We start from the raw sequence: 7,613 nt of genomic DNA on the forward strand, positions 1-7,613 counted from the left end.
CTCTGTTTTCCGGATAAATGAAGTACTGTTTATCAAAATCAGACCCTGATCCACTTCTGTTCTTACTGTGCTCTTGTGTATAGAGATGTTCTATAGCAGTGGTTCTCAACCTTCCTAATGCTGTGACCCTTTAATACCGTTCCTCATGTTGTGGTGACCCCCAACCATAAACTTTTTCTGTGGTTACTTCATACCTGTAATCTTGCTACTGTTATAAAACATAATGTAAACATCTGTGTTTTCTGGTGGTCTTAAGTGACCCCTGTGAGAGGTCTTTGGACCGCACAAAGGGGTTGCAACTCAAGGATTGAGGGCCACTGTTTTATAGGAAGACCCAGATTGGCCTATTTGCTCCCTTTTAAAGTTGTTAATATATATTGCACTCCTAATGCTGTTCTTTCTAAGCAGTGGTGAGGCTCTCCCTTAATCTGGAGTGCCATTAACGTCTTATGAAGCTGCAGACTTCAGAAGCTCACTATTTCAGCTCAGTTTATGCTTAGCTGTATATGTAATAAATTCTAGAGAAAGAGCAGCCCTCGCTGTCTGGTAGATATTTTTAAACTCTGCTATAAGCTCCAGATACTTTTGTGAACTGAGTTCCTTTACCAGGCATTGCTATTATGCCCAGAACCAGTCAAAACTAGATTCTTTTTCTGATTAAAGGAACAATGTAAGTGATTTATAAGTATTCTGTGATAGCGATTCTTGGAGCGCTTCCAAAGTTTCCATAAATGACTAGATGCTCGCTTTAGTCTTTTGTAAGACATTCCATACCTGCATTTTCACATGAGGAGGGCGATCCACAGCAGTACCGAAATACTAGCAGCTGGAAACATGTATGAGTGAGTTTAAATAAGAATCTCAGGTGTTTTCAGCAGGGCGTTGGGATAAGAGAGATTTCATCACTCCTCGCAGTGTAATTATTAGTTACTTTTTATGGAGGTGTGAAGCAACATAGGAAGCTGAAATAATCACAGTACCACAGGAGGAAAAGTCCCCTTCTATTTGCATGACAAGGCTTCTTGTCCTTGGGTAGAAATAAGTGACTGCTAAAATACCCTCAGTGTCCTCCTGTGAGGGCAATTCCCATCTACTGCTTTTCTGTTAGGAAGGATCACAATGTTAAACTCCATTCTCAGAAGTCACAAACTTACTAGCTGTTCCTAATCAATATTTAATCAAGGGAAGGCTGAGTGCATTCAAAGCAATATAGATAAGTTCAGCTTATTTCTTCTATAGCATCTTTTTTTTGGCTACTGAAAAGGTGACAAATTATATTTTGTGAAGTTCTAGAAATTGATCATAAAGATAGCTGGAAAGTATCAAGTCAAGATTAGTTTAGTAAAACCCTGCCCTTAAAGATTTACATCCTTGAAGACTTTTTTATTTTTTATATTTTTTGGAGAATTTTCATTTATTTATCATCAAAGTATGAAGCAAGTTCTGGTTATCAAACTTTTTGTATTCTTTTAACTTATAAATAGGTCTGGGGCCCTTAGTCTCTGAGTCAAAAAATGCTTTCTTTATGTTCTGAAAATTATCTTTCTAAACCTCCTAGTGTATTCACATGTCTGAATATCAGCCAATGGGATAAAAGACGAAGTTCATATGGTAATTTCTTTTTTTAGAAGCATCATAATAAAAGTATAAAAGCCAGTTTCATTAAATGCTCAATTCTTAAAAGTATTTTTTTCAAAATCCCATCCCTGCCCTGCCCTCCGTCTAAATAACCACTGCCTAAGAACATTATGCTCAACAAACTCTTCCATCTATCTAAAACCTGGAACAGGGCTCTCACAGATGACAGCTGTGCTGGTCACATGATGGTTAACCTTGGGTATCAGCTCCGCTGCACCTGGAAATCACTGAACCTACCCAGCAGGGCACATTTGAAGAGATTACTCTTGTTCATTTGAGGTCGGAACACCTACCCTAAATCTGGGCCACACCTTCTGGTGGCACCCTAAAAGAGGACATGGAGAAAGGAAGCGTTTGCTTTTCGCCTGCTAGCTCTCGCTCTTGTTGCCAAGTTCATCTATCCTGTTGCTGAGACATTCCTTTGCTGGTATCAGAACCTACTTTTTCAGGATTCCAGTGTGGGCGAAGACCAGCAGATCTTTAGGGATCCCGCTGGACTCTAGCACCAGATTAGACCCCATCCAGTCTTGGCCTTCCTACCAGGAGACTGCTGTTGTTGTTGTTGGACTACTCAGAAATCAGACTGTAAGTCGCCCAGATAAATAAATAACTCCCCCACCTCCTCTCTCTCTCTCTCTCTCTCTCTCTCTCTCTCTCTCTCTCTCACACACACACACACACACACACACACACACACACACACACACTATCAGTTCTGTCCCCTTAGAGAACCATAAAATGGATCAGGACCCACACTTGCAAAGCCCTCATTAGTTAACTGGCAATACGAGGAGGGATGGAAACAGCTAACACAAAACACCAGAAACAAAAACCAGGAAAAGGGGCGGGGCAGGGTGGGGAATGTAGCCAAGTAGTTAGCACTTGCTTAGCCCCTGTAAGGTCAGCTCTATTCTCAGAACCACAGAGACGATCATGGATGCAGTCCAACCACAGCGTTGTAGTCTATGACAATTTATAAACACTCAGAGTGCCCATGAAGTCCAGAGGACAGAGCAGACTGCACAAAGGAAGGTCTCCACCGCTCTCAGGAGTCACTCAGGAGTCACTCAGGAGCCCAAACAGCTTCACAGTACCACCTTCCTAACTGCTTTCATAGTTGCCATCTTTGACATCAAAGGCAAACTCCAACATAGGAATCTTGGGGTGCCAAGCCACGGTGAAAGTCGGGGACTCACACTGCATCTCCCACAGCTTCTCTCCTGTCTCCACTTCAGCTATGTCCTATGAAAAGATCCTATGAAGCCGACGCCAGCAGTTTCCCATCGTGGCTAAAACTGAGGGTCCTCACCGGCCAATCCAATCTAGGGAGGCACCATAAGTACAATAACTCATCCCCATCCCAGAGGCTGACCAAAGCATCTGCACTTCCTGTGGCGAAGTAGTTCCCCGATGGGGTCAAACTTGATATGGATGCAGTTAGAAGGATGGGCATTGATGGACTGCACAGGCTTTAGTTCAGGGTAGCTGAGAATATCGGTACAGCCATTGCCATTGGTCAGGAAGAACATGTTATTATCTTTATTCCAGGAGATTTTTTTTTCAAGTTTTTTTTTTTTTATTGAGAAAAGGAGAAAAAAAAAAAACAAGTTTCCACCTCCTCCCAGCCTCCCATTTCCCTCCCCCTCCTCCCCCCCTACGCCCCCTCCTCCCACCCTTCTCCCCCTCCCCCCACTCCTTTCCCCCTCCCTCTCCAGTCCAAAGAGCAGTCAGGGTTTTCTGCCCTGTGGTAAGACCTAGGACCTCCCACCTCCGTCCATATCTAGGAAGGTGAACATCCAAATTGGCTGGGCTCCCACAAAGCTATCACATTACGTAGGATCAAACCCCCGTGCCATTGTCCTTTGCGTCTCATCAGCCCTCATAGTTCGCCATGTTCAGAGAGTCCAGTTTTATCCCATGCTTTTTCAGTCACAGTCCAGCTGGTCTTGGTGAGCTCTCAATAGATCAGCTCCACTGTCTCAGTGGGTGGGTGCACCCATCGTGGTCCTGACTTCTTTGCTCATGTTCTCCCTCCTTCTGCTCCTCATTGGGACTTTGGGAGCTCAGTCCAGTGCTCCAGTGTGGGTCTCTGTCTCTATCTCCATCCATCACCAGATGAAGGTTCTATGATGATATGCAAGATATTCGTCAGTATTGCTCAAGGATAGGGTCATTTCAGGTTCCCTATTCTCAACTGCCCAAGGAACTAACTGGGGACCTCAGCTTGGGCACCTGGGAGCCCCTCTAGGGTCAGGTCTCTTGCCAACCCTAAAGTGGTTCCCTTAACTAAGAATTGTGGTTCCGTGCTCCCCTGTCCAACCTTCCTTTATCCCAATCCTCCTGCTTTCCCAAGGCCCGACCTCCTTCCCTTCTAACTTTTCTCTCCCCATCTCCCCTTATCCCCACCCCACCCCACCCCAAGATCCCAATTTACTCCCCGGCAATTTTGTCTACTTCCCTTAGCCAAGAGGATAACTATATGTTTTTCCTTGGGTTCCCCTTCTTACTTAGCTTCTTTAGATTCACCTATTGTAGACTCCGTGACCCTTATTTATGGCTAGAAACCAATTATGAGTGAGTACATCCCATGTTCATCTTTTTGGGTCTGGGATACCTCACTCAGGATAGTGTTTTCTATTTCCATCCATTTGCATGCAAAATTCGAGAAGTCATTGTTTTTTACCGCTGAGTATTACTCTAATGTGTAGATATTCCATCTTACACCTGTGAGAATGGCTAAAGTCAAAAACACCAACGATAACCTTTGCTGGAGAGGTTGTGGAGGAAGGGGTACCCTCATCCATTGCTGGTGGGAATGCAATCTTGTGCAACCACTATGGAAGTCAGTGTTTCGGTTTCTTAGGAAATTCGGGATCAACCTACCCCTGGACCCAGCAATACCACTCTTGGGAATATACCCAAAAAATGCCCTATCATATGACAAAAGCATTTGTTCAACTATGTTCATAGCAGTATTATTTGTAATAGCCAGAACCTGGAAACAACCTAGATGCCCTTCAATGGAAGAATGGATGAAGAAAGTATTCCAGGAGATTTTGTTGACCTCAAACTTGAACTGCTCTTCTGCTTTGGGACCGCGCGTCTTGGCATCAATAAAAATCACAACGTCGTCCTTGTTGTCCACAGCAATGGTCTGCCCATCGGGACTCCAGAAGATATTAATGTTCTCCCCTTTGGTATTCACAGTGGCAATGCATTTTCTAGTCCTCACATCCCAGATGTGAATGGTTTTATCTCCAGACGCACTGACAAAGAGGTCAGGGTTGCTTGGAGGCCAGCAAAGCTAACCCACACTATCTCCATGTCCCCCATAGTTGTTTTCTTTGACCAGTTGGTTCTTCTAAAGCAAAAACACGCTGGCAGTCTTGTCGAAGGACCCCAAGGCCAAACGACTGCCAATGCAGCTCCAGGCCACCAAATGCACCTTGGCACTAAATGCACACCTGGAACTCGCGCGTCTTGCTGTGGCCTCTGAACAGTTCCTGTATCCTGAGCACGTAGAGAGATGAGCCACTGCTCGTGGAGCACCAGGCCACCATCGAACCAGGACCGTTTTGGGACACCGTCGGGGACCCGAGGATCCATTGTAGGCACCACCATGCCGCCCTTAGCAAAGTCTGCTTACCTGCGGCTAGATAACTGGGCCTGGTACCGCTGCCGCATGCATGCCCTGGACATATGATAATTTCTTATATGTTCCATGTACGGGCTTTAGGAAATAATTCTTGTGCCTTTATATTTCCTCTATCCTGGCTCCTAAAATACAGATGCTATCTTGTACCACAATGTCTAATGTAGCATCTTTGTATAGTTCTCTGTTGACCTGGAGAAATTTAAGTGTCTGAGACTTAATAGCGAGACATCATGCATTTCTGGACTTTCATTAAAGAAAAATTAAAAAAAAATAATTTTGATCGATTAAGTTAACCATGCCATGCCAGCACTACCAGAATCGTAATAAAATCAACTTCTAATTATCTTTTATGTCATGTAAGTTATTTTATCCATTTCCCATAATGCTTCCTTTGAAAATACCAACTAAAATGTGAAATAATTCACATATGTGTAAACATAAACAGAAAACTGGATGAGGAAGTTTTTAAAAAAAGATACTTTAGAGAAAGTTGAATGATTTCTCCAAAGGGTAAAAAAAAAAATAGAGAGATTTAAAGTGCAATGTTCTCAGTAGGACTTTATAAAAGAAAGAGAATCCCTTAGAGGTAGCATTTAAAAAACAAAAACAAAAACAAAAAATAACTCTCTTCACAGAATCAGGTCACCTACAAACAGATAAAAAAAAACAATGAATTTTCAGTAATGACAATAAGAGTAATTAGACAATTAGTCATAATGTCTTCAGTGTGCTCAGGCTTAGACCCTTATGAGGGCTTAGCCCTTCAAGGTTAAGCATGAAATAAAAACAATTCCTTGTATTTGGAGAGTTTAGTACTATAAAAATGATTCCAGAAAGAAAACAACCCCATCAAAATGATTTGCACCATAAGAAAAAATTGTCAGCTAAGTTCATGGTAGATCTGCATAGTGGTAATACCAGTCCTCCGCATTGCACAGAGGACCACAATCTTAAGGCCAAGCTTCATTTAGCTTTCTGTGGACCATACTGCCATAAAACAAAATCACCCTTTCTATGATCAAACAGTAGTTGAGAAAACTGACAGTCCTCGCTAGAAGTAAGGATAGGGCCTGTAGAAATATACAACTTTCCCAGAGAATCTGTATCAGCAGTCCTAAACCCTTTCGTGGTAGCATATCAGATATTTACATTATGATTCATAAGAGTAGCAAGATTGCAGTTATGAATCAACAATGAAATATTATATGGTTGGGTTCAGCACACAGGAGGAGCTGTATCAAGGGCTCGAAGCATGAGGAAGGTTGAGGACCACTGCCCTAGATTTTTCCCGTCTTATGTTATCTGGGTGGCAGCTACATATGCTGCTATAAATCCAAGTTTGCAGACATTCTTTTCTAGAATTTGGACCATATAAACCAGGGACTTGACAGACACAGGAAGGGTGACTTAGTGACTTTGGCGGGCTGCATTCCCCTGTAGTTGTCCATGACTATGTAAGCAATCTCTGTTGCACAGATTCATTTGTCCAGGTGAACTGATGAGTCACTCTTTGAGCTGTGGGCACAAAATCACCTTGGAGGCAGACGTTGCTTTTAGATTTCCCCAGCTTTCTAGACCACAGTGCCTTAGAATGTGACTATGTTTGGATTGAAGGCCTTTAAAGAAGAGACTAATGCTTAATGGGGTCAGAAAAGTGGGACTCCTGTCTAACATGTAGGAAATTAGAGATGGTATTTATAATGGCAATCACTAGGGAATCTGAGTGGCCAAAGAAAGGTTGTTTATTTTAATGTGTCAAGTTGGTCACTAATGACAGAGAGATTTAAAAAGGCAGAGTGTGCCACAGTAATACAACTCGAAGTTTATAGATCCTTGGATCTCTTCTCTCCTTCCTCCATTAGCTGTGTAGTCTGGAGGGTATAATCTTATATTTCATTTGGAACCTATTTTTGTCTATTTCTCAAGAACAACATGATTTTATCTTTACATTTAGTATTCAGTTTATTTCAAACCTTTCTGGACCCATGATCTAGTTCATTAGGAATTGTTGGTTGTTAATAATTTTCTACTTTAAATTTCTTGGTTGAGTGGGGATAGCGGAACTAGCAGGCTTTAACAGAGGCCCGGTGTTTCCTATGTATTTGTAGTTTGATGCAAGGTGATTAGAGCTATTTATGAGAATGCACCATTTTATGATTTTAATTAAAAATATTTTAAAATTTTTCCTATATATTTACTGTATTCACAACATTTGTTCTCTTTCTTTTTCCTCTCCAACATCTACCATGTATTCCCAGTCTACTCCCTCCTAAATACATAACATCTTTTTCTTTAATTATTTTATATATTCATATACATA

General features: G+C 42.1%; 1 pseudogene; it reads right to left on the reverse strand.

The window, feature by feature from the left end:
- Positions 1-2,694: 2,694 nt before the first annotated feature.
- LOC121463718 lies at positions 2,695-6,260 on the reverse strand (annotated as a pseudogene).
- Between the last annotated feature and the right edge of the window lie 1,353 nt (positions 6,261-7,613).

This window comes from Microtus oregoni, unplaced genomic scaffold (genome assembly GCF_018167655.1).
Source record: "Microtus oregoni isolate MIOR12 unplaced genomic scaffold, Mior012 000001F_ref0000356, whole genome shotgun sequence".
In the NCBI taxonomy this organism is placed as follows: Eukaryota; Metazoa; Chordata; class Mammalia; order Rodentia; family Cricetidae; genus Microtus; species Microtus oregoni.